This window comes from Brachyhypopomus gauderio, chromosome 13, assembly GCF_052324685.1.
Source record: "Brachyhypopomus gauderio isolate BG-103 chromosome 13, BGAUD_0.2, whole genome shotgun sequence".
NCBI lineage: Eukaryota > Metazoa > Chordata > Actinopteri > Gymnotiformes > Hypopomidae > Brachyhypopomus > Brachyhypopomus gauderio.
The window spans coordinates 18,198,079-18,225,156 of NC_135223.1; the positions used below are offsets into that span (position 1 = coordinate 18,198,079).

The 27,078-nt window shown below is 46.5% G+C and overlaps 2 long non-coding RNA genes across 2 annotated transcripts; one reads left to right on the forward strand and one right to left on the reverse strand.

Moving 5' to 3' along the window:
• Positions 1-847: 847 nt before the first annotated feature.
• LOC143474112 (uncharacterized) lies at positions 848-27,078 on the reverse strand. Its single transcript, XR_013120688.1, has 4 exons — positions 26,939-27,078; positions 26,666-26,780; positions 3,013-3,400; positions 848-2,680 (listed from the first exon to the last, which is right to left on the reverse strand). It is a non-coding gene; the product is annotated as an uncharacterized LOC143474112 (long non-coding RNA).
• On the forward strand, positions 21,822-23,414 carry LOC143474428 (uncharacterized). The gene is made up of 3 exons (XR_013120765.1): positions 21,822-21,981; positions 22,348-22,488; positions 23,268-23,414. It is a non-coding gene; the product is annotated as an uncharacterized LOC143474428 (long non-coding RNA).

Consider the following 27,078-nt stretch of genomic DNA (forward strand, 5'->3'; position numbering starts at 1 on the left):
TTTGAACCATTTGGAGGGTCAATAAACAGCCCATGTCCTGCGCTCCACCTCGGAGGGAAAACGTAGCTACTGCAGCCAGTACTTGCTGATTTGGCCACATTTGCACATGCCGTTGTGTCTCACACTTGGGCAGCGTGCTGCACATTTGAAGAAGTGCCTTTAGGAGAGCGAGCTGTCAGAAGCAAGTAAACGCCTCAGCCTACATGACAGAGGTCCCACGGATCCTTCTTCTCTCATGTGGAATGGGCTATCGTCAGCTGTCAACCCAAACAATGGACCCTGGCCTGCTGATACAGTCTGCTCAGCCCCAGAGGAGTAGGAGAGGAGGAGGAGAGGAGAGGGGAAGAGAGGGAGGAGAGGAGGGAGGGGAAGAGAGGGGAGGAGAGGGGAAGAGAGGGGAAGAAAAGAGAGGAGAGGAAAGGAGAGGAGAGGGGAGGGGAGGAGAGGGGAGGAGAAGGGAGGAAAAGAGAGGAAAGGAGAGGGGAGGGGATGAGAGGAGAGGGGAGGGGAGGAGAAGAGAGGGGGAGGGGATGAGAGGAGAGGGGAGGGGAGGGGAGGGGAGAGGAAGAGAGGAAAGGAGAGGGGAGGAGAAGAGAGGGGAGGGGAGGGGATGAGAGGAGGAGGGGAGGGGAGGAGAAGGAGAGGGGAGGGGATGAGAGGAGGAGGGGAGGGGAGGAGAAGAGAGGGGAGGGGAGGGGATGAGAGAGGAGGGGAGGGGAGGAGAAGAGAGGGGAGGGGAGGGGATGAGAGGAGGAGGGGAGGAGAAGCGAGGAGAGGGGAGGGGAGGAGAAGAGAGGGGAGGGGAGGGGATGAGAGGAGGAGGGGAGGGAGGAGAAGAGAGGGGAGGGGGATGAGAGGAGGAGGGGAGGGGAGGAGAAGAGAGGGGAGGGGAGGGGATGAGAGGAGGAGGGGAGGGGAGGAGAAGAGAGGGGAGGGGATGAGAGGAGGAGGGGAGGGGAGGAGAAGAGAGGGGAGAGGAGGGGATGAGAGCTGCACTAAGGGTACACTCCCAGGCAGAGGTGTTTCCATGCAGCTCTTGTATGTGGCTGGCAAATGATTACATCACGACCCTTTATCTTCCAACTGACAGTTTTGGAGCACAGCAAATGTGGTTTTTTGTTTTTTGCTCATTCAAATTCCCAGAAATTCCAACAGTGCAGAGAACAGACAAAGGTTGGAGCCTCAGATCCTCCGAGAACCAGCATCATCTACAACGTCAGCTGAAAAAACACTGGAGAGGGAGCCAAAGCAAGCATCTCTCTCTCTGTCTCTCCCTCTCCCTCCATCGCCTTCTCTCCCTCACCATCTCCCCCTCTCCGTCTCTGTCTCTCTCTCTCTCTCTCTCTCTTTCCCTCTCTTTACCATGCCCTCACTCTCTCTCTCTCTAACCCTCTCTCTATCTCTCCCTCATGCTCTCCCTCTCTCCCTCTCTGTGACTGACAGCTGCAGACCCTGCCCATGCAAAATGTCAACAGGAGAGTAAGAAATGAAGATTGAAAAAGAAAGAAAAAATCTAAATTTATCCTCCCAACTCACATCTTTTTCACTCACTTTATTTCTCTTTCTCTCTCACTCATGTACTGTCACAGACACAAAGACACAAACATGTATATGCATATGTACATATACATTTTCTTTACTGTGATTGTTAATCATTCTCTCACAGTAAAACATGCACATGTGTGTAATGCTGAATGTCACTGTATGAATAGCTGTCTGCTGGTTAGCCAATGGGGAGGAAATGAGGAATATTAATTACTAAAACGTGTTTGGAATCTCTCACCTAATTTAATCCAGACAGTGATCTTTATACAGTATATGCCACATGATACAGGTGTTATTACTGGGTGACAGGGCTAATGATATATGTGCACTATTTAGTTGTCTCTATTCATTTACAAGTATTGCGATTGTAAAACAATTCCTCCAGGAGATGGCTAAACAGATTCATTTATTTGCCACCAATAAGACAGTGGTTTTCTGTGCCAAGGGAAATAGTGGCACCATCATAATGGGATCAGCTGTTCCCAGTGCAGAAGAGAGACCAAAGGAAATACTCAAGATGTCATTTTGATATTTCACGTGGAGGGTTTGACTTCCACCCATGAGAAAGGAATGTTTTAAAGACAAGTTCCACTTCTCTTGGATAATTCGTTCAAGTTTATGAGGAGGTGAAAGAAATTAGACACAGGGAGAGATGGATTCAGTCGTTAAGACAAGGACTACCAGCTTGTGACACAAGAAACATGTAGACTAATTGGCCCCCACTCCCCTAAGATAAGAGTCACCATGTGACAGAGGCTCGGCTGAGTCGTAGAATCAGGGGCGACGTGGCACTGGCCCTGTCACGTCCCCTCACACCTCAGACTCCCCTCCCCGCCGCTCTCCAGTCGGCTGTGGGCGGGGCCGTGCCGACCCCGCCGTGGTCGATCGACATAGGGCGTGTGTGAGCGCAGCTCCGCCGAGCCCCGTCGGGTTGGATTAATGCGGGCGGCGTCGTGGCTGGAGGACGGCCGGGGTTCTGGGGCAGACAACCATGACGCCAAACACGTGGCCGTAATTCCCCACATAGGTGGATGCGTTGCTGATGGCTTCCGACAGTCCCTCAGAAGCTGGCTCGCACGAACGAGGGGAGTTTCAACCGCCCGAGGAGACAGCTGAGCATGAGGTGAGCAGAACCCTGAGAACAGGGTGAGACGATGTGGGTGAGAGAGAGAGAGAGAGCGAGAGAGAGAGCGAGAGAGAGAGAGCGAGAGAGAGAGAGAAGGATGAAGGGAGGCAGACAGAGAGGGATGAAAGGAGGGAGAGAGGGATGAAAAGAGGGAGGGAGACAGGGAAGAGATGAGGCAGAGGGAGAGGGATGAAAGGAGGGAGAGAGGGATGAAAGGAGGGAGAGAGGGATGAAAAGAGGGAGGGAGACAGGGAAGAAGCGAGGCAGAGGGAGGGAGGGATGAAAGGAGAGTGAGGGAAAGAGGGATGAAGGTTGCATTTATAATCAGCTCTAACCTTTACCTCAGTTCCATTGCGTGGTAGTGCTGGTGTAGTGCACAGTGCCTTGTGTGGAGGTCACTCAGAGTGTCGGTCATGTGTACAGGGAAGGCGCGTGTGGCGTACGCACTCTGCTGGACTTCCCCATGCTGAGAGCATGTGGCCTCCGGTCAGCTGAGCTGCCTTCAGCAAGGGCTTCCTCTAAAGACCCAAACACAGGAAACACTGGTGAAGGGGGCTCACCAGGGACACGATAAAGACCAAACAACACAAACCAAAGCAGTGAGCGGGTGCATGTGGTGATGTGTGTTCAAAAGGTGTCTCCTGTCTGTAGATACTCGACCCATTTTGCATGAAACCATTTCTTTGCATTTCACTTCGCACTTGTCGGTCTTGCACGAAGCCTGTGTCTCTGCAAGGTAAAAATGACACAGATTTAAATCGACCATCTCAAAGGACTGAGAACACTTTAGTTCCCCTTTAAAACACGGGCGCGGCAGAGGCGGTGTGCAGCTGTTCTCTGCACCAGAGAGCAGTGAGACGGAGAGCTGGGTGCTGGTGACAGAGAGATAAAGTGAGTCCAATGCGAAGGGCAGTGGGAAGGTGAGCACGTAATGAGCCATCCACCTGCGACCCCCCGGGACCCACCACTGCAGACTGATTATAGGTGTGGGATAATTTACCCAACATTTCCAATTTGTTCAGAATGCACTTGGCAATTTGTGCTCCATTTCCTGTGATCCCCCCACCACCCCCACCCCCACCACCACCACTTGTGTGGTAGATTCACAATGTGTCAGCTATATGCTAACGCTTTCTGTACATTTCTCACACTGCTGTAGTTATATATGAGGTCAGGACTTCAGGAAAGGCCTTATGTGTCCCGTTGTGGTACAGGCTATTGCAGTGATGTAAAAGAAAGGGCCATTCCAACAAATTAATATGCTATGTTCAAACAGTACAGACCCAACAAAGTACTTTAATGCTTTTTGAGGGGATGTTTTATTATTCATTTGCATCAATTAAAAATGCATACAATGTGATTTCACTTACACAAAAATATCCCATTAACTGAAACGTCACCTTTTTAAGCGAAACAACCACGATTTGCAAAGTCCCCAAAGTGGCTCCAGTACTTTCAAAATGCCAGCTCCCAAGCCCAAATTGGGCCAATTATTTCAAAGCCACCTAACCTTTCTCCACAAACGCTTCACCATTTCGCCTCGATAGCTCACAGAGGGAAGCAGTAAGATTTAGTGATTGGTGATGTTGCAATTACGACTCTAAAAGGTTTGGAAAAGCCTGTATTCTCCAGGACGCCGCAGGCTCGTTTCAAAACTCTTAAAACTTAGAATTCTGGAATTGTCAAAGGAACATTAATTCATGTGTGCTCTTGAAAAATAACATTACCGTTGGAACATTTTCATATTAGTGTCTATTTGGTCATAGCACTTCAACTGCAGCAACACGGGCAGTGAATAACCTATGTCACAGCCTTGAAGACATTTTCATTGGTCTCTCTAAGAAGTCTGATATGGTGGCCCATCTCAACCAATCAAAAGCCTGGAGGTCTGAAGCACTGGAGATGCTGCTTTCAGCCTTTCAAGGCCTACCAGTTTGCTTTTGTATCATGTCCAAATTGCTTTTCATGGGTTTCACTCAAGTCTCAGTTAAAATAAAATGAAATGATTGGCCTTCTTGGTGTCCTTTCATAACCTACATCCATTAATTTTGAAAAAATGTTCACTGGAATGAAGTTCATTATAAAACTAGATTTTGATTTAAAAAATGATTAGAAGAAGAAAAAAAAATGGCTAAAAATATTCACGTTTTGTTCTACTGTAGGCTACACATACTGGACGCTGCCAGATTAGAACAGGGCTATGTTCTCTCCTGTTGTGCAACTCTGAGCTCCAGTTGGTTTTGCCACTGTAAACACACAACTGTACATCTCAAGCAGGGGATATACAGACAGACGGATAACTGAGCCTGCTGTGTTTGTGAAGGTACATGTTGAATCCCACGGTACGTTTCAGTGTGCGGTTTCAGAAGGGACGGGGACTCGTTCTGTGTCGCTGTCGTCTGTCCGGCCCTCACGTCATTTTGGGTCAGACTCTTCCCACTTCCATCCCAGCAAAACTGGGCTTGTGTCTCAAAGCAAACAGGCACCTGGCTCTACCCAGGAAGTCTCTTTTGCACTCCCATAAAATTTGAGCTCTTTTCCTGTCTCGTGAAGAGTGGTGAGATCACACATAGAGCATGAATCGAACGCCTTTCCAGTCACGCGGTCCGCTCGACGGGACGGGAACCGTGATTAAGCTGAAATGGCAGCCTGAATAATGTTAAGTGGAATAAAACTGGACTGAAGACTCCACGGCCCTGACTGAACTCTGTATCCATGTTTATAGTCTCTCCCCCAGACTCAGATATCCTTCTGACTCTTCAGTCTAATATTTCAGTTTATGAGAAGCAGAATCCCCTCTGCCCGTGGTGGCAGCTATAGAAACAACGCTTCTTCATTTTAACAGTATGTTTGACAAGAAGAAAAAGTCTCTAAAGACTGTGAAAATAGTCAGACATGAGGTGACATCATCTGAAAGTCTGGTTCTGCACCAGCAGGATCGCTACACGCATGCCCGGTGCCCCTTTGTGAGGCCTAGCCGCGCAGCCACATGTCCATGGTGTGTTTACGTAACATTTTTCTCTAAGACAAAACAAAAGCTACAGGCCCTCCGGGTGCTTTGTAGACTCTTAGCGTGAGACACCAGACCAACCCCCCAGTAAGCACACTCACATGGAGCTTCTCTGCGCCTGTGTTCCGTGACATTGTTTGTTTTTGTTTCGTCGCTGTGAAGCTCCTGCTCTGGAGTGTCAAGGTTGAAGTCTCCTAAAAAGAAGTCCCCCCTTTCAACCTTAATCCCCTCAATTCTCATTAAATGAGCAGCACCTATGACTAATCCTCAGGAGAATCCAGAGGAAACACACACACACGTACGTAAACAAACAAGACGGCCCTATAGTAAAACGTGGCAGGCAACAGTGAGTCCTTATGAGTGAAACAGTTACTTCAAGACACACTTAAAGTCCAGTGGTGCATTTCTTCGTGGGCTTGGCAGAGGGACTTAGCCCCTCTCCGAGGGCTGCGACACAGCCTGCATCATTATCTCTTCCAAACAGATGTCTCGCTCGTGGCTGTCTACCGAGGACATGTTACGCCAGCGGCCGCAGGTGTCCCTGTCCAGCTGTGTCCAGAGTCATCAAGTCACTCCAACTGGACGTGGATGCTGCTTGCACAAGATTGCTTATCTGTGAAATAAACACCGAATGTGAAATCTCAAAGGCAGAATTTAAAAAAAGCAATGAGCAAATAAGACAGATATATGGAGGAATCATCAGGATTTTCATCAAGACCTACCAGGGGAAAAACAAATATACAGATACTCCCTTTCACGTTTTTTTTTCTAAAACAGAATGAAAAGCGAAGACCACAAACAGCTGAGAATCCATAAAAGCTTTTATGATCTGGAGCTCCATCCAAGTCCTGGACAGGATAATTAGACTGTCTGTGAAGTATGTTCAAGAACAGGGCCAATTAACCAACATGGATAGGGGGACATGATTAGGAAGTATAGGACAACACAGAAATGAGAGAAAACCAGAGAGAAAAACATGAGCCTAATCAAGGGATGGAATCACAGTGGTGTGTCATCTGTGCTTCTCTGTGAGTGGCCTCTCCAAGCACACAATCACAACCACATTATAACTGGCCCAGTGTCTGGGACATGGCCGACTCGTGCATTACCACCACAAATGATTTGGGTTACAAACAACCAGCTGATGTTTCTGCCATGCCTCCTGTGTTTTTCTCTATCTCTCTTTTCTTCCAGAAAGGGTCTTGGCCTTTATATAATTCTGAGGGGTAACATATTTAAAATAAGAGGTACACACACTCACTCACAGACCCTTATATGTACTGTATATAGAACTTCAGAATCAGTGCGCTTGTATAGCTGATGAAGGACCTCTATCTGAATATCATGTATGTCCAGAAATATCCAAAAGAAGATGAAGAATATTTAATAATATGACAATGTCGATAATGGCACATATATATTTAATATTGTAGATCTATATCCATAGATATTCTGAATAAAAGCTGAGTGAAAGGGACTGTTCTGTTGACCAGGTGTCAGGAGGAAGAGGACGTTAATATCAGGACAACCACAGAATACTAACATTCTCTTAGCAGGACTTGTGTTCTCCACTGTTGAATTTAGCTTTCTCAAGATAACACTGCAGAAATATTCAGTTGCAATACTCAGTTGCACCTGAGCACCTGCCAAGAGAAATTCTAGCAAGAGAGAGGTAGAGAGAGAGAGTGCGATAGGTAGAGAGAGAGCGATAGGTAGAGAGACATATATATGGAGAAAAAGAAAGAGATTTTTCAATGGTTTTCTCCACATGGAATGGAATGGAATTCAGAGTGGAAATCTCAACATTCCTGAGGTCTGGAAACTTGAATAGCCTGCACACATTTTTCTATTCTTTTCTCTCGATTGTTTCACATCATGTGCTCATTCTCCTCTCTTTAAAGGAGCACAGCCTTTGCCCTCTCCACACACTGCTGCTCCGTATAAACCCATAAGGGGAAAGCATTTTGCTTTTTATTTTTTTTGCACCAAGCCCCTGCACCATGGAGCTTTCTCCAGCGTGCCCCTCCATTTTCCCAGGCAGGGTGCACGGAGACAGGGCCGCCTCCCACTCCCCCATGTGCTGCCCCCGCCCTACATTGAAACACGGTGCTGCTCTCTCAATTGCAGACCACTGTGAATGTAGACTAAACCATCTGGTGGGGGTAATGGGGCTAGGAGGCTTTTTTTTTTCTACGTAGGCTAGCTCGGGGAGGTCTGAGGTTACATAGTTCTACAGGCGGACTGTTCGAACTGGCACGGTTCAGAAGAATACTTAAAAAAACACGCCTTACATGCTGCAAAAAGGGAAATTCTGAGCTTTGGGGCTGAAAATGCACATAGTTCTAAGAGTAACCATGCATGAAACAGGTGGCAGACACAGGTGCACATGCTAACACAGAAAACCAGCCAAAACAGTACATAGCCTTTTCATGCATTTAAGAGCCCAGGGGAGCCACTGACGTCTCTTTGTGAAGGGGAGGACACACACCTCCAAATGTTCTGAATGGCCAGATCATTACTGATATAAAATCTCAACAGCTCTGCCATCTTCTGCACTTGTGCACCAATTTACTGTGTGATTCATGAGGTGAAAGAAACTATATCTAAAATAGGAGCTATGTTTTCTCTACACTATTGAGCACACTGAATTAGTTAGCATTCATACAGATATTGTCTGCCTTAATTCAATCTGGGATCCTGACCGCGAGTCCCTTTCAACCTTTGAGTCTGATTTTAATATGAAAGTACAATGGCAATGCCTCCTAAAGTCGCACCAGCCATCTTTGGTGTGTGATTATGGTGCAGGCATAATGTACCGTGCCATTTTGTAACTTTACAGGAAGACGGACACACAGACAATGAGCTTATTCACTTGGGCTGTAGGCAGGAAACAGCAATGGCTGCAGGGCCATGCAGTACTGCTGTGGAACTAACACAAACCTGCAAGGCACAAGAGGCTGGCAAAGTCAGACAAAGATAAACCCAATTTAACATGCCATTCTGTGTGTGTGTGTGTGTGTGTGTGTGTGTGTGTGTGTGTGTGTGTGTGTGTGTGTGTGTGTGTGCGTGCGTGTGTGTCTGTGTGAGCGTGCGTGTGCACTTGTAAAAGTTGTTTGTTTATACTCTAATTTTTGTGTTTATTTGGTTTTCAAATTGAATGTCCCCTCTTAAATGAGAGCTAAACTGAAAGTGGGACTTTGCATCTAACTGCATACTTTATCAAAAACTAAATGAATGACTCAGAGTATGTGACAAACACATGGCCAGTCTGTTATATCTGGCCTCAAATAGCACATTACACGTCCTTGTTATCTGACCTTGGGAGTCGGTGTGACGGCCCAGTCTGTGCTGTGTAAATCAGGGCTAATTGCCAGTCCATGGCTCCAGATCTCTTTTAAGTGCCCAGTTACACGTGGCAGATAAGTTATTTTGACTGATGATTGTCAGTGGTGCCCTTGCAGTTACGCAGGTGGGTAAATTCCACACTCCCCCTGGTCTGGCCTCACAGAGTTATGGGGTTTGTAGGCCAACACTTAGCATACATATTTTGCCAATAAATGCTAATTTAGTCCATGGCGCTAGGCAAAGTAGGGCTGAGTACCAATGCAGAACGCAGGCTGCTTCTATTGGCTGGCAAACCCAGTTTTGTTCCACAAAACACCAACATGGAGAAACATCGAAGCGGCTCCGATTACATGTGCAAAGTCTGTTTGGAATGCATCACCGTCACCTCGGGCTGATGAATGCCTGGAAGACCACTCTAGCCACGAGCGGGAGCCGAGGCCAGCCAATCACGTTAATCGATGCCCATGAGCGTGAAGTCATCATTAGGCTTGTTACAGCGCTGGAGTGAAGCATTCCTTCAAACAAATGCCTGTTTTCTGATGAAGTGTTCTTGCAAGGCCTCTGCAGACAGTAACGGTCACATTTTTTGGTTTTGCACGCTGAGAACAGAAAGAGCTGCTCTACAATCTGCATCGTTTGCCCTTCCCATTACTGTTGTTGAAATATTATTTTACCTGGAAATGATGCATCTTGTGGGAAATTAAATGAGGTTAGAAAAAAGGTTTGTAATTTGTTAAACCCGTTAAATATTGGTTGGTGAAAATGGTGGCTTGAGGAGTTCAGAGCAGTAATTTCATATGAAAGACCAGAGGTGAATTACACTGAATGAAAAATGAGTGGAAATTCTATGTCTAATGGTCCTACTGTGCAGTTGTATTAAAAGAGTGCTTTAATAAAATACTAAGGGACGATTTTTGTCTCAGAAATCTTAATGATAATTAATAGCTCTCTCAATCTGTAAGATTTAAGGACTTTAGATTTTAGCAGCACCAGTAATTTCTCAATTGCTGAGGATTTGAATTAAAATGTTGATGTTATAGCCAGGACTAATGTATACACACAACGCACCTGTTTCAGGCTACCTGCTTCATTGCTTCTTTATCTATGTAACTACTTGTCACAGGTGTTTAGACAGTAATGGACAGATGAGGACCAGAGATTTTTTTGAAAGAAGCAGATGTTCCTGTATTGTTCTCCACCTCTGCTAAGTCTTCAGCTCTGAATAAGATGCTGGCCTGCAGCCTCTAAAGAGCCAATGCTTTCAGCACGTCACATAAACTTTCATTACCGCCCCCACACCCCCACCCCGGCCTGGCCACAGCCCACTTCTAAGCTCAATTAAAATCATTAGAACCCTGAATTGGTGCAGCCGGTCATGGACGTCTGAGGCCGTAGTGGTCCGGGAGATTTGATTATGGACTGGGACGTTGGGAAAAGTGATACGCCATAATGCGCCACAAGGCAGCAAGGAGAAAGGGACACGGGCTGTGAAGAATCGGACCATTCGGCATCGTAAATTACAATTATTTGCACCAGAAAGGTTGGAGCGAGCCACTTAGCATCTATCAGTCCGTCCATATGGCCAGGAGATCAGCTAGCCCCGTGCTTCCTCTGCTCTCTCTATCTCTGGATGCTTCTGGAGAAATTGCATTATAGCGGGCGAGGAGAAGGCTTAAAGCCAGGAGCTTGACTTAAATCACAGCCTCCTAAAGCATCCTTGCTCATAGGACCATCATCACCCATTGGAGGAGCATGCAGGTTGGAAGGCTGTGTTTTCATTGGTTAATGCCTCTGGGCCTTTATTCCCCCTCTCCTGTTCAAGTTTCATTTGGAAATTCCTTGTGTAAACATCCTTTTTTTTGTCACTAGTAGTGACATCTTTGTCTTTTAGAAAATTGGATTGGAAGGTTCTAGATAAACGGTTAAGCATGTGAAAAAGATCCTTTGATCTCAGCCAAACAGGCTTTGCTTTATCAATGGAAAAAATGTTAACAAGTTTTGCACAACAATAGTGATCATATTTGTGCAGCTGAATTGACTACAATACTGAGGGTGATTCAAGACTAACCATTCAGTGTACAAGGCAACAGCCTGGATGTTACCTTGGAAACCAACATGGTTCTGATTTCATCTCCGTGTTCTTTTTGGCATCTGATCACTTGTGCTGGAGCCAGACAGAATGTATTTTTTTTATATTTGTCAAGTTTTGTTGAAATTCCCGTCACTACAATCCACAATGTTTTCTAGTCCAACAAAAATATCTTAACAGGAAACACATTTTAAGGTTTCTGGAAATAACATTACATCTTGTTCTTTTATTTAACATCCAGAATTTGATATGCTGGATTGCCTATACAGTGTACCAGCAACTGTGACTGAGAGCTTTGGAACTGGTATCTAATGCACTTCTGTGGGTTTGAACACCACTGGTGTGTGAGAGAGCTTGGCGTATTCCCTTTGCAATAAGAACGGTGCTTGGTAAGACCCAGTGGTACCAAATAAGCCCCAGTTCACCCAACGGTACAACTAGCGTTCAGTGGCATGTGTTCTCATTTCCAACCAGTCCAAGTCCTCAACGCTTCCAAAGCCAAATTCAATGGGCAAGTGGTCCACTCTCAAATGAGTGCAATGTAACAATATTAAGCATGACGGCTCCAGAGATACGGGCCACTGACGTACATTCTGCGAGGATGTACAGCATCATGCAAAAATCACATCTGTCCAAGTTTTCCATAGTAAAATGAAAGTGGGCAAGAAGTGGCAGTAAACTATATGGAGTGGGGGGGGGGTGGTGGGAGGGGTGCAGCTGTGTGTCTAGTGCTTGGCATGCGTCCACACACTCGCACATGCGTTCAAACACCGTGCTCTCTCTAATATGACCAGATCCTAGACCACAAGCCCCCACTCATTCCTCCAGCATGTCCCATAAGTCTGCGTGTGGTTTCCTTGAGCGGAGCCACAGACAGGAGAAAGGAAGCCGTCACCAGCTGATATTCCTGTAAAATCAGCCCCGGTTCCTGCAGAATAAAGTGACTTTTATTTCTGTTTACTTCCTACCACCTACAACAGAATAATACGACTAGGACAATAAAAATAAATAAACACAATCCCTCCACCCCCAGAGTGAGCACAGAGCCTGGAGCTGACAGTTAGCAGAGTCTTTTTTCACAGCCGGGCTGCTATAAAATAAAGCTAGGCAAAGGGTCATACATTTATGCAAGTCAAGTGATGGAGAGTTGGCTGCCTCCAGTGCAGATGTCTACCTGAGGCTGAACAGATGTTGTGTTTAATATTCATCCAGGCAGTCGCAGTCAACTATATACCATTCCAACCAAAAGTCTTAAAAACTTCTGAAGCAATCTTATAAGACTATTATGTTGAATTGGTATTAAGCTGTACTAATATATGTATGAAAAACAAATCTTTTGGGGGGAAATTGCCCTGGTAATCTTTCTCTCGCTCTCTCCCACACACCCGTACACACACGTGATCTGTTTGTTTTGTGTGTTTTTTTCACTATGTCTTATTGGGATGTGGGATCATGTATGTAGTCTTTATACTGTGACCTTTGGAGTGTGTTCCGGTTCATACAGCAGGGCGCAGCATGGCAAGATCTACCATAATGCCATGTGTCTCTCTTCACAGTTAGTTAGTCTAAACCTAACGGTTACTGCATGTTGTAAACAGTTGTTAATTCTGGTGTGCGGAGGCGTGAGAACCATCCTTTTGAGTCTTTTTGGTTGATCTCTCCCTGGTTCACCTGCTAAGTGTAAATTCCCATCCGTCCTGGTTGCGAGTCTTTGTAAAGACTCATCTGAGTGTAATTAGCTGTACTCCTGAGTAGAAATCAGTAGTCCTTCATCTTCTTCTGCCATACTACAATATGTCATTATATAACGATATTCAATTTGTCACTATTAAATGATTTTCTAAGTCTAACCTAAACAGATACAGAACTTGAAATGAAGTCACATATAGATATAGAACTTTAGAACTTGTTGGGACTTGGAGTCACACACACACACACACACACACACACACACACACACACACACACACAAAACTATCGGCATGTAATTACCTAAGCAGAATCAGAAAGAAACATGAGAATAAAACTTTCTAAAATGCATTTTACCTTGTAAGGACCATTTAGCTGTCCTGTAAATATAGGGAGAGAGTGGGAGGCAACGCGCAGAATTGGAACAAATACCAATAAATGTAATTATAAATCTGGCATCCACTGGGTTAGCTGCTCATGTCTGTGAACGCCCCCCCTCCCCCCACATTGTAAGTCAGTCTGTCTGTCTGTCTGTCGATCTGTCTGTGTCTCCATCTGTCTGTCTGTCTCAGTCTCTCAGGATGGACTACAGGAGTACAGTCATGCCGTATTTTCATCCTTTTTCTTTTCTTCCCAGCGTCAGTGTGCGGACATGGTCGGCATCTTCTGAGCACATACTGCATCACTAATTCTAAACACACTTGAGTGACTCGTAACATGACAAAGTTCAGAGTTGCCATAGTGATGTGTGAGTCTGGTGCAGACGGCTGGATTGGATCTCCACTGCACGTGTGCAGCTCCTGCTGTGAGCTCCAACACTGCCTTACAGCCTCGGGCCACGCCGGAGCCTAAAGAACCATGTAACCGAGAAGACAAGGACGTGACAGGGACAGCAGCTGTCCCACATCCTGGACGACCCTACCAAAGAGACAGCATGGAGAACCCGAGTCCGGCCGGATCCCCCACCGGCACTGCCATATGCTTTTAAGGTAAATAAGAGAGAGGATCAAAGGAGCCTGTGCCCTGGTCTCCGTCTGTCTCCTGCGCAGGACGGCCTCCAGGGGCGGACATGAAGAAGCACTGAGCAGACAGGCCATTTGCAATTCAGGTGAAGTGCAAGAAACAGCACAGTTCTGAGTGAAGGGAGGGCATGCAGGTGCAACGGGAGCAGAGGAAGATCAAAGACTTCACCATAGCAACAAATGCAGCACCCTGCCAGCTACATAACTTATGCATCTCATGTATACATTCCTGCAGACGCCTGGCATTGAAATACCAACACCTGTGTTGCATACAACTCTCAAACAAATATCAATACACAGGCTTACACACACACCACCACCCAACAGACACATATACGTGTGATACTCAAACATATGCAAATGTGCACACACACATGCTCACACATATTCTCACCCCCCCAACCCCCCCCCCCCCCCCCCCACCCCCCCCCCCCCCCCCAAATGGATAGCACTCGGTGGACAACAGGTGCTGGTACATGTGCAGCAGGGTTGAGCACACAGCCCAGCTACTGCAGCCACTGATTGCTTAGATTAATTTGGAGACAGCTGCCTCTGGACGCCGGTGACCACTCGCCCTGCAGAACTGAAAACAAAAACCTGCTCCCGGAGCTAGCACTGCAAAGGTCAAAGGAGTGGAGAGGGGGAGAGGGAGAGAGAGAGAGAGAGAGAAGTGTAGAGAGGGGGAGAGAAAGGTGAGCAGAGGAGAGAAAAATGGGAGAGAGAGGGGAGAAGGGAGAGAGAGGAAAGAGAGAGGGGGGAGAGAGGGAGAGAAGAGGGGGAGAGGGAGAGAAGAGAGGGGAGAGAGAGGGGAGAGAGTGAGGGAAAAGAGGGGAGAAGGGGAGAGAGGAAGAAGGAGAGAGAAGGGGACAGAGAGGGAAAAGGGAAGAGAAAGAGATAGGTGAGAGAAGAGGAGAGAGGGGAGAGAGATGGGGAGAGGTGAGAAGAGGAGAGAGGGGGAGAGAGTTGGGGAGAGAGAGAGAGCATTTGTGCATGTGAAAAAAACAGAAAATGAATGAATGACCAATTTGTGCTTCCTTCATTTTCTTATCCAGAGGTAAAGACAGAGAACAGCAGGAAACCCAATTAACGCTATTGGTGCATCAGACTGCCTCACTGGGCTTCACCTGTGCACCCCTGTAGCCTTGCATCCCTCCGTGGGGGGGTCAGCTGTTAGCCCCCCGGAGGCCCTCGCCCCCACACTGGTCAAGGCCTCCATGATGCTGATCAGTGTGCAGCGGTGAGATGGTTTAGTGGACATGAAGCTCAAGGCCCATTAGAACACTGCTCGCTTTTGGAAGATGAGTCATACCACTATGGCTCAGAATGTAAACACACGATTCACGCTCATTCTCCCACTGTGACGTCTATATACACTTCTGTAAAATTACAAGTCTAACTGACTAATGCAAGATTTTGAAGCTAAATGACTACCATGTACCCATTTGCACAGGGAAAAAAAAATACTGCACATACTGTAATGCACAAAGAGGGACATAATAAAAGTCCCTTCTGGAGGCACAGAGGTGTGCAGACTCTAGAATGGCCAGCTCAGGAATCCACATTTAAGCTTTCAGGAGACAGTACGTTCAGGATGTTAAGCTCAAGAGTCATTGCCCTCTCGTGCTACTCTTGTTTTGCTGGTCAGATGGATGAATTTATACAGGCTCTCAGCTAAGGATTGTTATTTGTGGTGGTTTTATCTGTAGTAGGGTAGCTGTAGTTTAGCTCATGGAGGTATTAGTGGTGGTTTTATCTGTAGTAGGGTAGCTGTAGTTTAGCTCATGGAGGTAGTAGTGGTGGTTTTATCTGTAATAGGGTAGCTGTAGTTTAGCTCATGGAGGTATTAGTGGTGGTTTTAGCTGTAGTAGGGTAGCTATAGTCTAGCTCATGGAGGTAGTAGTGGTGGTTTTAGCTGTAGTAGGGTAGCTGTAGTTTAGCTCATGGTGGTAGTAGTGGTGGTTTTTATCTGTAATAGGGTAGCTGTAGTTTAGCTCATGGAGGTATTAGTGGTGGTTTTATCTGTAGTAGGGTAGCTGTAGTTTAGCTCATGGAGGTAGTAGTGGTGGTTTTATCTGTAATAGGGTAGCTGTAGTTTAGCTCATGGAGGTATTAGTGGTGGTTTTAGCTGTAGTAGGGTAGCTGTAGTCTAGCTCATGGTGGTAGTAGTAGTGGTTTTAGCTGTAGTAGGGTAGCTGTAGTTTAGCTCATGGTGGTAGTAGTGGTGGTTTTTATCTGTAATAGGGTAGCTGTAGTTTAGCTCATGGAGGTATTAGTGGTGGTTTTATCTGTAGTAGGGTAGCTGTAGTCTAGCTCATGGAGGTAGTAGTGGTGGTTTTAGCTGTAGTAGGGTAGCTGTAGTTTAGCTCATGGTGGTAGTAGTGGTGGTTTTATCTGTAGTAGGGTAGCTGTAGTCTAGCTCATGGTGGTAGTAGTAGTGGTTTTAGCTGTAGTAGGGTAGCTGTAGTTTAGCTCATGGAGGTATTAGTGGTGGTTTTAGCTGTAGTAGGGTAGCGGTAGTTTAGCTCATGGTGGTAGTAGTAGTGGTTTTAGCAGTGCTAGTGTAGTAGTAGTTACAATCAGTTTCACACATATTGCAAAACAGTTATTCAAATTATTCAAGTTATTCAATTATTCAAAGCAATTATACTTCTATTACATCCTTGACCCAATGTGTGGTACCATGGTGCACCACGGTACATGTACAGTCAACCCAGCGCCACCCTCCCCAAGGCAGAATTGACAGGTTTTAACAATCTGCTGGTTCAGGACCAACCCCCTCCCCGTCAAAGATCTGGGCTTGCCTGGCATATCTTCAGCCAAGGAGGGTGCGTGTTATGTGTAAAAAAACTTTTTGAACCAGACCATCATACGCTTCTGGTTTTTTTTTTTTCCTCTCCACCCAGCACAATTTTCTGCACGGCCACACATCTGAAATAGTGCTCCCCTCGGAGAGTTCAGCTCCTGAATCTCACACTCGTCCAATTTACTCTTTGTGGTCTTTTTCTTCCCTGATGTCACTGTAAACGCAGCCATTACCTCTGTTCTGCCCTGCCAACGGTCCGCCCGTAACCGACACACACGCCTACCGAGAGGAGCCATTAGGCTGGCGGCAAACGAAACCACGGAGACGTTTCTTGGCAAATTGCCCTCGCTGCAGGTAGGAAGGACGCTCATTGTTTTTATTGAGCTGATGGAATGTGGCACACAATGTTTTGTTTTATCAGAAGATGATTTTATGATTTCTGAAGGAACATGTGTCATTCAATATATAAAGGTTCTATATAAATACAATGTTACAAAATCCATCATGGCATCATGTACGATGCGTTGAGTACGTATTGTGTTGTTTTCAAATGGTCCTATCACAACAATATGATGTCACTGATTACTTGCCATTATAGTGTACAATATATTTTTATTGTTCTCACTATATATATATATGACATAGTCACACTGTGCATAGTTCACTTGTAGTTCCAGGTTTCTTTCTCTGTCTCTTACTCTCACTCTCTCTTTCACACACACACACACACACACACACACACACCTCATTCCTAAAGTGTAACTCAACCCTCATCCTGAGTTCAATTTGCAGCGCTGCCAAGTACAACACTCACCATTCCATTGCCAAATAGCGCCGTAGGACAGCCCATCTGATCCTCCTGTTATCCCCTCCAGCCTCTCCATCACACCCCCCACCCCACCACTAGCACCACCCTCACCACCCTGTGTTGCCATGCCTCAAGACAAAGTCCTAGACCTTGTATCCTTCACAAAAGACTTGGAGAGAACAGAACTTGATTACCTTTCTAATTCCATTCCAGTTCCCCACTTTATTGGCACATTACAATGTACTGTGCTCAGGTGCTGGTACTTCATCTTTGGACCATAGTGGGTGAGAGATTTCTCCTTTCCACCATTCCGCTTCCCATTATGGCTGGAGGGTCCTGTTGACCCCCCCCTCCCCCTCCACACACCCACCCCAACCTTCCCGCTGTACAACGTCCAGCATTCAGAGGCCCGTCTCCGTGACTACTGGGGGGTTGGGGGGGGGGGTGTGGTTTAGAGCGAATGGAAAAAAAGAGATATGTCAGTGGTGAATGGAGTCCCATTTACTGATAGTTATCAGGATTACCTGTATTCATTAAACTCGATGCAAGCAAAGGTTGGCGGTGTTTGCAGTAGATGGCCCTGGTTGGATCACTCACAGGCTGGGCCTTTTCCTTCCCTAATGTCAGTTATCATCTGAAGTACAATGCAACAATAGGACATCCACACCAGTGCTGATGGAGGATGACAGGCGGGTGGAGGGGGCGGGGGGTGGAGGAAGCCAACAACAAAGAAGAGGGGGGCCTGTCTACGCCTCGGATGCTAATTCATTTTCAAAAAGAAAATGAGGGAAGAAGAAAGGGACAGAATACGAAGGCAATGTGGATCAGTGGCAGGATTTGTCTCCCATTCGCACGGACTCCCAGAGCAATCCTGCTTATCTCCCGCCAAGACTGAGGACAGCAATGGAGTTCCTATTTATTCTTCTTTTTGGATGTCTGTCATGAGGGGGGGGGCTATGCATTATCACATTCTGCTCCTTCTCTTTTCCTGGGGGTGGAGGAGGGTGGTGCTGAACCAGAGGCATGAAGCACGTCCTGTTAACCACATCTGCCACTAGCACAGAGGCGGCTGCGCTGCATTCCCTTTTGAGGGAGATTTAACTGCAAATACATCCAAGAGAATTACAGGACAGAATTCCCAAGGGACACATTGATTAGAGCGAGAGGTAATCTTGAGAAGATGGACGCCCTGCTGCGTCCTGTTGGTTCTGATGTATGAGTTGCCATTACCTCTTTGAATAAATCCTCATTACGGAACCGAGAATATGACAGCTATTTGTCAGCTGTCTAATATATGTTGCCAGTTTTTATTTTTTAATGTTTTTGAATGGTCCAATCATGGCATTTGTTACATATCTTAAATTATGGCACATAAAATTTGGCGATCATGAATTCTCAAAATGATTTGGTTTGCTTGAAGCATTTAAAAGATCTGAAGCTCTTGTTTTGGCACACTGGATGACCGATGTCCGGCTCTAAAGCCACAGTGACCCGGGGGAGACGGGGCACTGCCTCGTCCAGCCCATGAGCTGTCTGCTCTGGTGTCCAGCAGGGTCAACCACATGCCACAAGCTCCCAATTAACCCCCATTCCATGACCAAGCCCCTCTCGACCATCCATCATGTCCATCCTGTTAATTCTGCTTAATAAATGATTAAACAATCATTTCAATCAGCCGGGCTTTAATGGGACCATATATCCTTGTTAGGCAGGACGTCAGACGCTGCGTTATGCTTGTGTACAGCTGCGTTCTGGACAAAAGACATGGGAGGAAGCAGGCGTGGTATATACATGAGGGGGTGCTTGAACAATAGAGCGTGAAAAAATGCAAATGGAAAATAAGTGCGTGGTAGAAGGAGGACGAAAACGATGGCGGGAGAATTGGTTTGTCTTTGATTCGGGATGCGCCGCGAAAGCTGTCACGCGTGACCCGTTTAACGTCAGTCACGTGTGCAAAAGGGCTGAGAGGGGGCTGCATTCATGCACGCTTCAGCGAGCTCGAAGCCCTCCCGAGCTGTCACGACCCTTTGTGCTTGGTAATGTCGGGGACGACGGGAGGCAGAGGGACACTAGCTTAGGCAGGAGCTCAGAGGGCAGGCACACTGAAGAGATGTTGAAGAGCCTGAGGCTTGGTTGGGCTGGTCAGAGACACACACACACACACACACACACACACACACAACAGAGAAGTAACTGTCACTGGCCCCTCATCATCTTTGCTACTGACCAGAATTACTGCTTAATTGATGGTACAGAAGCTTTTTAGCCCCCAGCCATTGGAATGGGCTCCATGGTTCTATCATGACATGTAAGCTTTGTCTGTAGAAGAAGCTCTATACGCACAGAAAAGAATGTAGTGTGTGTGTGTGTGTGTGTGTGTGTGTGTGTGTAGGCCTACATATCCGTGCCTGTCCATGAGGTATTTTTGTTGCCCATCCATCCAAACACAAATTCCTCCTCTTCCCAGCAATTACCTCCTCCTCCTCACCCCCTTCTCTTTAGGCACCATCTCCTTCACCTGCATGAAGGGCCACACCACGCTGACAGTCTCCAGCTCAGCTTACAGCCAGCATCTGTGCCACCCTGGGCTCAATTTCCCCTCCATCACGCTGCTGACATCCATGCAAAGGGCTCCTCAGAGTTCACTATTGTGTGATTAGGTGCGTGTGACCAACCTTCTGCAGGCCATAAGAGCAGATCAGACTCCAGATCAAACAGACTGACGTGGCTACAATCCAACACAAGTCTTCAGAGGTTGGTGTCACTTTCAATAAATAACATGATATGAAATCCCATGAAACAGACAGTTCCTAATTTTTAATATATGCGTTTATATAACCAAAAGCACTGCAGGCATAAATTATGCATATTAGCATATCCACAGATGTTCCTGAGATTCCAAAGCCTTTGGAAGGTTAACTGCTTCATCACAGCCCAAGCTTCTCGTTTAAAGAAACCCAGGGTGTGTTCCCAAACCTTCCTCCTTGACTCCTAGACTCCTCATCACTTCAAAAAGCAGATGAGGAGAAGGAAGGAGGGCAAACAGGGAAGAATCAAAAAGCACACAAGTAAGTTAGGACGTCTTGCATAATTCAGGCCTGCACGCATACTGTGTATGGAATCGTAGAGCAAGAGCACTCTCAAAGTACACACACATCAGAAAAGCACTCTCAAAGAACACACCCGTCAGAAAAGCACTCTCAAAGTATATACTCATCAGAAAAGCACTCCCAAAGATCACAGCCATCAGAAAGGCACTCTCAAAATACACCCATCAGAAAAGCCAGACACTTCAGGATAATGCAGTGATGGCAGAAAAGATGGGTGACTCCACCCTGCTGAGCTGCGCAAAGTGTGTGTGTGTGTGTGTGTGTGTGTGTGTGTTTGTAATTCCTCCCACTCTGAAGATGTACTGATACTCTCTCCTCCTCTCCAGACCTGGGGAGCAGCTGGCGGTGCCCCCTCAGGGCTGGGGCGGGGAGTCATGCTGCTCACTCAGGCAGCAGGTCACCAGCAGGAGCAAACCCACCGCCCTCAGCAGCGGGTAGCAGGAGGAATGGGAGGAACCGGGTGAGGATGAGGATGAAGAGAAGGAGGTGGAGGAGGAGGTGAGACAAAGATTCTGGTGGCACAGTGACTCATGGGGTGCAGCCACAATGAAATGGCATTGTCCTCACTTGTACCCACAGTCTCCTGGAGAGAGGGTCACCTAATGTTTTATTCAGAGCATGGTGGGTGTGTGTGTCTTCATTCCAATCCCATAGGGTCCTTTGTAAGACCTGTCTTCGCTTCTGCCTCATTGTGAGATTATACATAGATTGGAACTAACAATCTATACCATTTAGTAATATATTATATATTTTTCTAACAAAAAACAAAAAGCAACCTGGTGGCTGATGATTATCTAGACTGACCAGAGCTCCATATTTGTTATTCAGAACTGAGAGGCCTGTCTCAGTCACCTCATCGCCCTTATACTTGATCATTTATCCAGCTCTCCCAAGTGATGAGTGAGCTTAAGGCTTGGAATGCTGCCAGCTATCTACACCTGAGAATTAATTACACTTTCTAAAACAGGTCACTTATTCCCAACATTTATTTGTCCTTCCAAGAGTGTGTCTACACTGGTCTGTGTGTGAACGAAACTGTTTCACACTGCCAGAGAAACATTTCAACGCCTATTAGAACTTCTGACTGTGTATCAGCCGCCTGTACAAATAACCCCTACAGATTCCCAACACTCTAACATGTTTGTGAAACCCATGCGGGTGTGTGTGTGTGTGTGGTTTGGGGGGGGGGGGGGGGGGGTGTTCGCCCATTAGGCTAGTCATGTCCACTCTCCCAGTCCCACTGGCAAAATGTTGTCACAGCTTTGAGGAACCCAAAGCCTTTTTTTGTGTGTCTTATCAGCTCGCGGTTTGGCTTCAGCTCATGCCATATGTTGCCGACCCAGAAAAAGCTTCATTGTTGTGTTTCGCTAGAAGACAAGGCCCATCCCGCCCCGCAGTCGCCCGCGCCAGAACCGTCATTCCCAGCGCATTCAGGTGCCAGTCAACCCTTTATGAAAGCAGCACAACCAAGCCATGCCTTAATTAAGGCAGTTAAGCCTGCAGTGTTCACACACCACATTCAGCTCCAATAACGCAGGCGTGATGCAGAATTTAGTGAGGCACTAGGGGCTAATCGATACTTCCTTAAATAACCATTGACAATGAATGCTTTCTAGTCACTCCAGCCACAATTCTCTGTGTCCTACATGCTGGGCAAGTGCATTATACATCACGGAGTCAGATAAGCAGTCCCTCCACCCTCATCCCTCTCTCTCTCTCTCTCTCTCTCTCTCTCTCTCTCTCTCTCTCTCTCTCTCTCTCTCTCTCTCTCTCTGCCTCCCTCTCTCCTCTGACGAGCAGGACCAATGGAGGCGTGCGTGATGAAGAGCCAGCTCCCCTCCCTGTTTACTCTGCGCCTGGGCCAACTGTCCGTGCGAGTGAGCGTCCTCATCAGTCAGATGGCACTCTCCTAGTCACGGCCCGCTCTCTCGCAGGGCACAGGTGAGCCCGCTCCAGCGTGATCTCCACGCTCAGCGCAGGGCCGCCGACACCACGAGCCCAGCCCCTCCTCATACCACTGACCAGAAGACCAATCGCCCTCTTCACAAATCTACTTGTCCTTTACACTCTGTGATTTGTCTGCCAAATAATTGCTTGCCAGTGAAAAATCCCAACGGTTGCAGCAGTAGTGAGGGGGACTGGTCCATCCCCACCCTAGTCTCCGATACAGAACTTCCACTACCTTCTCAACTAGGCTTGATTTGGTACGAGGGTGCTCCGCTAGTCCTGACATTGTCCTGTGTACAAATAACGGCAGTTCAGTGGAATTCCGTCTTTCTGCTACACTCACCTGTGAGACGTAAAAAAAACCCCTCCAGTCTCATTACACAGCAAGACAGACGAAGTTAGACCTACACAAAGACGTATTAGAGGAAGAACGTAAAGTAAAGCGGGAAGGAGTCGCTGCACTCCAGCTGAGAGACGGCAAGTGCGTCAGATGTTGAGCGACAGTGTGTTCTGTCTGTGATTAGGCACTATGGCGGGGCAAGGCGCAGAACTGCGCAGGAACGCACGCTCAACGAGCCATTCATGTGCTCGTAGATCAAAGGAGCAGGCGAGCTGCACCTGCAGAATGGGAGTGCAAAATGAAGCACACTGACAAACGTTTCATCATATACCCATAACTGCGTTAGCATTGTGCCGGGTTAGTGCCTGAATGGAAGGGTGGCAAGGATCTGAGTACAGAAGTTTCAGATCATATTACTTTTTTCTCTCCCCAGGGTAAGAAGAACCCCCCCCCCCCTCTCTCTCTCTTCCTCTCTTTCTCTCTCCTTCTCTCTTTCCTTTCTGTAATGCTCTGAGGGCCTTGGAGAGACGAGGAACTCAGACAGCTTCTCTCAGTGTGTCAGAAGTATTATTTAATGGAATCAGCTGGTCAAATGTGGAGAGCGAGGACAGAGAGATGTCAATAGATCTCATCAACAGAGAAAAGAGTGAGAAAACAGCGGGCCTCAATAAAGCCCTATTGCATAATCTATTACATTAAGGCTGCTGTTTACTGCGTCCTCTGACGTTTGAACTGTCTGATGGTGCCTGGGAGGCTGTGTGTAATTAATAAGGCTTTTTCGCTGCCTTTTTCTCCACAGGACTGCATGACTGGAAGTGTGATTTATTCATTCCATTTATTCAAAGCTGTAAACACAGGCCCTCTACCCAGGTCTTGTACCCTGTGGATAGACGGGGGGAAGACAGGAGATCTTGATATGCAAGCTTCGGGATCAGAAGAATCTGAGGGATCCTATGGACGCTTAGCGTTGCGGAGGGTTTTCCTATATTTCTTAAAGACACATCTCCATAACAAGGGGCGTCACTCCAGAGATCATGAGGCATGTTCATGTTCTCAAGCTGCTCCTCTGCAGATCTGTGAGAGGAACCCTGGCCTCTGCCACCACCACGGCACCACACGGCGTGAGCTGTGATGCTGCCATTAGCTTTGAGGAGCAGCTGTACTTCAGTCACACGACGGAACCGCAGCCCATCGGGAGCTTTCATTAGACGTGATGCCTTAATTTGCGCACAACAGTACTTTACTGTGATTGCACAGCATTTTACAAAGTCTAAGGCAGACGGCAGGAACTCCTGAAATGCCTGTTGACTCTGGCACTAAAAACAGCTCATTTAGGATGGTGGAAAACCTTCTTCAAGCATGACTTCTGCTCAGACCCCATGAGGACCCATTCACTGTAATTCATCATAGTCACTAATTACACAAGGTTGAAGGCATTCTCTCTTTGAGACAGACAGGCGGGGGAAGGGAATCACAACGATGAAATTACTAGCAGAGTAGAAGGCAGCTATGCTAGGATGAAAGTGCCATATGTCAGAGGCTGAGAGTATCATGGAATGATTAGGCGACAACATTTCAACAGTACTGGAGTTAAAAAATAGCACACAAGCTGTTGCATCTCTTCCTGAATGTTTTCAGTAATGAGAAATAAAAAAACGTGCAACCTGAAAGAAAGTGTTACCTCAGGTTAATTTTTTTCGTCATTTTTTTTTATCATCAGAGAAACAAAGTTGTGATTGTTTTATTTTTCACCTAGAAGATCTTGTTGTCATGGAGACTGGAAAGCGAGCCGAGCACAGAGTGACTACAAAGCACAGGTGGAGAAGTTAATGAGGAAGTTATTAAAACGACAGGTGAAGCTCGGTGATTCGGCAGCCATCAGAGCAGGTGTTATTACAAAGAATCACAAACAATTCTGAGTTTCTGCCAACCAGCTTAAGATAAACGAGCCAGATGTGAAGCTCACTCCTCAACTCCTGTTTTCAACACTCCTGTAGCAACTGCTCATGCCTTGGGATGCTCTTAACTCTCACTCATCTATAAGAATCTGCAGAAAAGTAGTTGACCGAATTATTTACTGTATCTGGAGTCAGAGGTAAACTGCATATTCCAGAGTACAATCAGCTTTATCTGTAAGTCGTACAGATTCTGTCCTATCAGATAGGAGGGGAGGAGGTGTCAGACAAAAGACTATGTGCCAAAAAGATAGGCTTTACATGAGTTTCATTCTCAGCACATCATCACACATTTTTGATCCCATTAATTAACATCTGAGTTGTTTATCTGGGTTATATGAAAGTCAATCATTAATTATGGAAGAAAACAATAGCTTGATTCCCAAAAACGTGATGAATTTCCATCCGTTGTGAAAGGGAATTATGACTAATTATTCATGCCGATGCATTAAATATTCTATATTTTACTTCCAGCATAAGGCTTTGACAGATTCCAAAACAATCAGTGATCCTAATTAGAGCTGTTTCACTCAGGGAAGTGAGATGAGAATTTATATATATGTTCAGATTGCATTTCGTTTAGAATTGAACTTGTTCTCTGGGGTTATTTTGACACATCTGGTGCTACTGGGGTACTTGGAACCCTGTTTCATTTTAAAAGCCACCCCCTAATTAAAAGACCCCCGACGCCTGTCCTGATGTCCTGCGTCAGGATTTTGCGATAGAAGACAGGAGTGCAGTTAATGTAGACATTTCCCTGCAAAAACAAGCCAAGGAAAAAGTGACACCTGGGATGTTAGCACCATTCCCCTGCAACGCGTCGACTGCATTTTACACAGCCATCACAAAATTGTCTTGGTAACCAAACATCACATTTCACATCCAGTGTTTTTGTGTTCATGTCTGAGGCCTGTAGGTGTACCTCATGGAAGACGGGTTTGCCTGTGGTGTCATGTTGCCGCTGCATTGATATGTGTTTGGTTTGCACTATCACAAGTTTTTTCATTTTGCAGGCTGCAAACGGTAGCAGGGCACATTCAGAGGGTGGTAGAGGTAGCTTGACTGTCTCCAGATCAGCTTTAGTAACTGAGCTGCAGGCTGAGGAGTGTTGTGTGGAGTTTGCAGGTATTTTTACTACTCAGGCGGTCAATAAAACAGTGACACATGCTCTAACACTCCAGAGGAATAACTGTAGACATTAAACATCAAAAGTCTATACTGAACTACAGCCCTAGATGAAATTATAGAGGTGTGTGTGTGTGTGTGTGTGTGTGTGTGTGTGTGTGTGTGTGTGTGTGTGTGTGTGTGTGTGTGCACTTCAGGTGTGATCCTCAGGTGATCCTCAGGTGATTTTCTTTCACTACAAGGGCAGGCGCTTGCAGTGAATGCTATGACTTAACACAGGCTGTAGGGTGTAGTCACCCCTTAACGCAGTGCATTATGGTCAGAACTGACCTGTACACACAGAACTTCTGCCCTGTAGAACAACACCAACCACCATCTGTGATCCACACGGAACCTATAAAGCAGTCCAAACTTCGCACCAGGTACATGCCAAACCGAATCTACTGTCAATGACCTTTGACCCTTCGAGGTGCAATGAGTACTGCTGTGTTTTCTCAACTCTCCACCATCAGCTTTCAGGGCACACACATCGGGCACACAGACAAATGCTGCTTTCGGTTTTAATGAACCACTGCCATTTTAAATAAGCCGATGACGTAATTCCATTTATTATTTACAACTCAACAAGATTAGAGGCATTTGATGTAATGTTGTGTTTTGGAAGAGTAATGGAAAAACATATGACAGTTCAAGCCCTCAATTACCCTTCGGACGTGACGGCAGGAGGAAATAAACAGTAGTTCATACTCACCAAGCATTTAATCATCAATGTTAAGAACAGATAACCACAAGCCTTTTGTGACATTCTCGCTTGTAGCGGAAAGGTGAGAAATGAACCAAGCTCTCTCCCAGGCTTTGTCTGAAAACTGATGATATGAAAAGAGTGAAGGAATGAGGAAAAAGAGGTGGAGAGAGAGGGGGGGTGGGGGAAAGGAGCAGGTCAGCGAATCACAGCGCTTCTCCGATACCCCTGGAGGTTTGGAAAATTCATTATAAGTTGCACGTTCTTCATCGTCTCCCTCACCCTCCTCGTCCTCGTCTGCCCTTGGGAAGGTTTGTTTTTCTTCAATTCAATTGCTGCTTCAGGGCTGTGAAATATTTGTCTAAAACTTCCATACATTTTCGTGCCGTAGCAGACGTAACATCGCATCTCCTGTCTTCCTG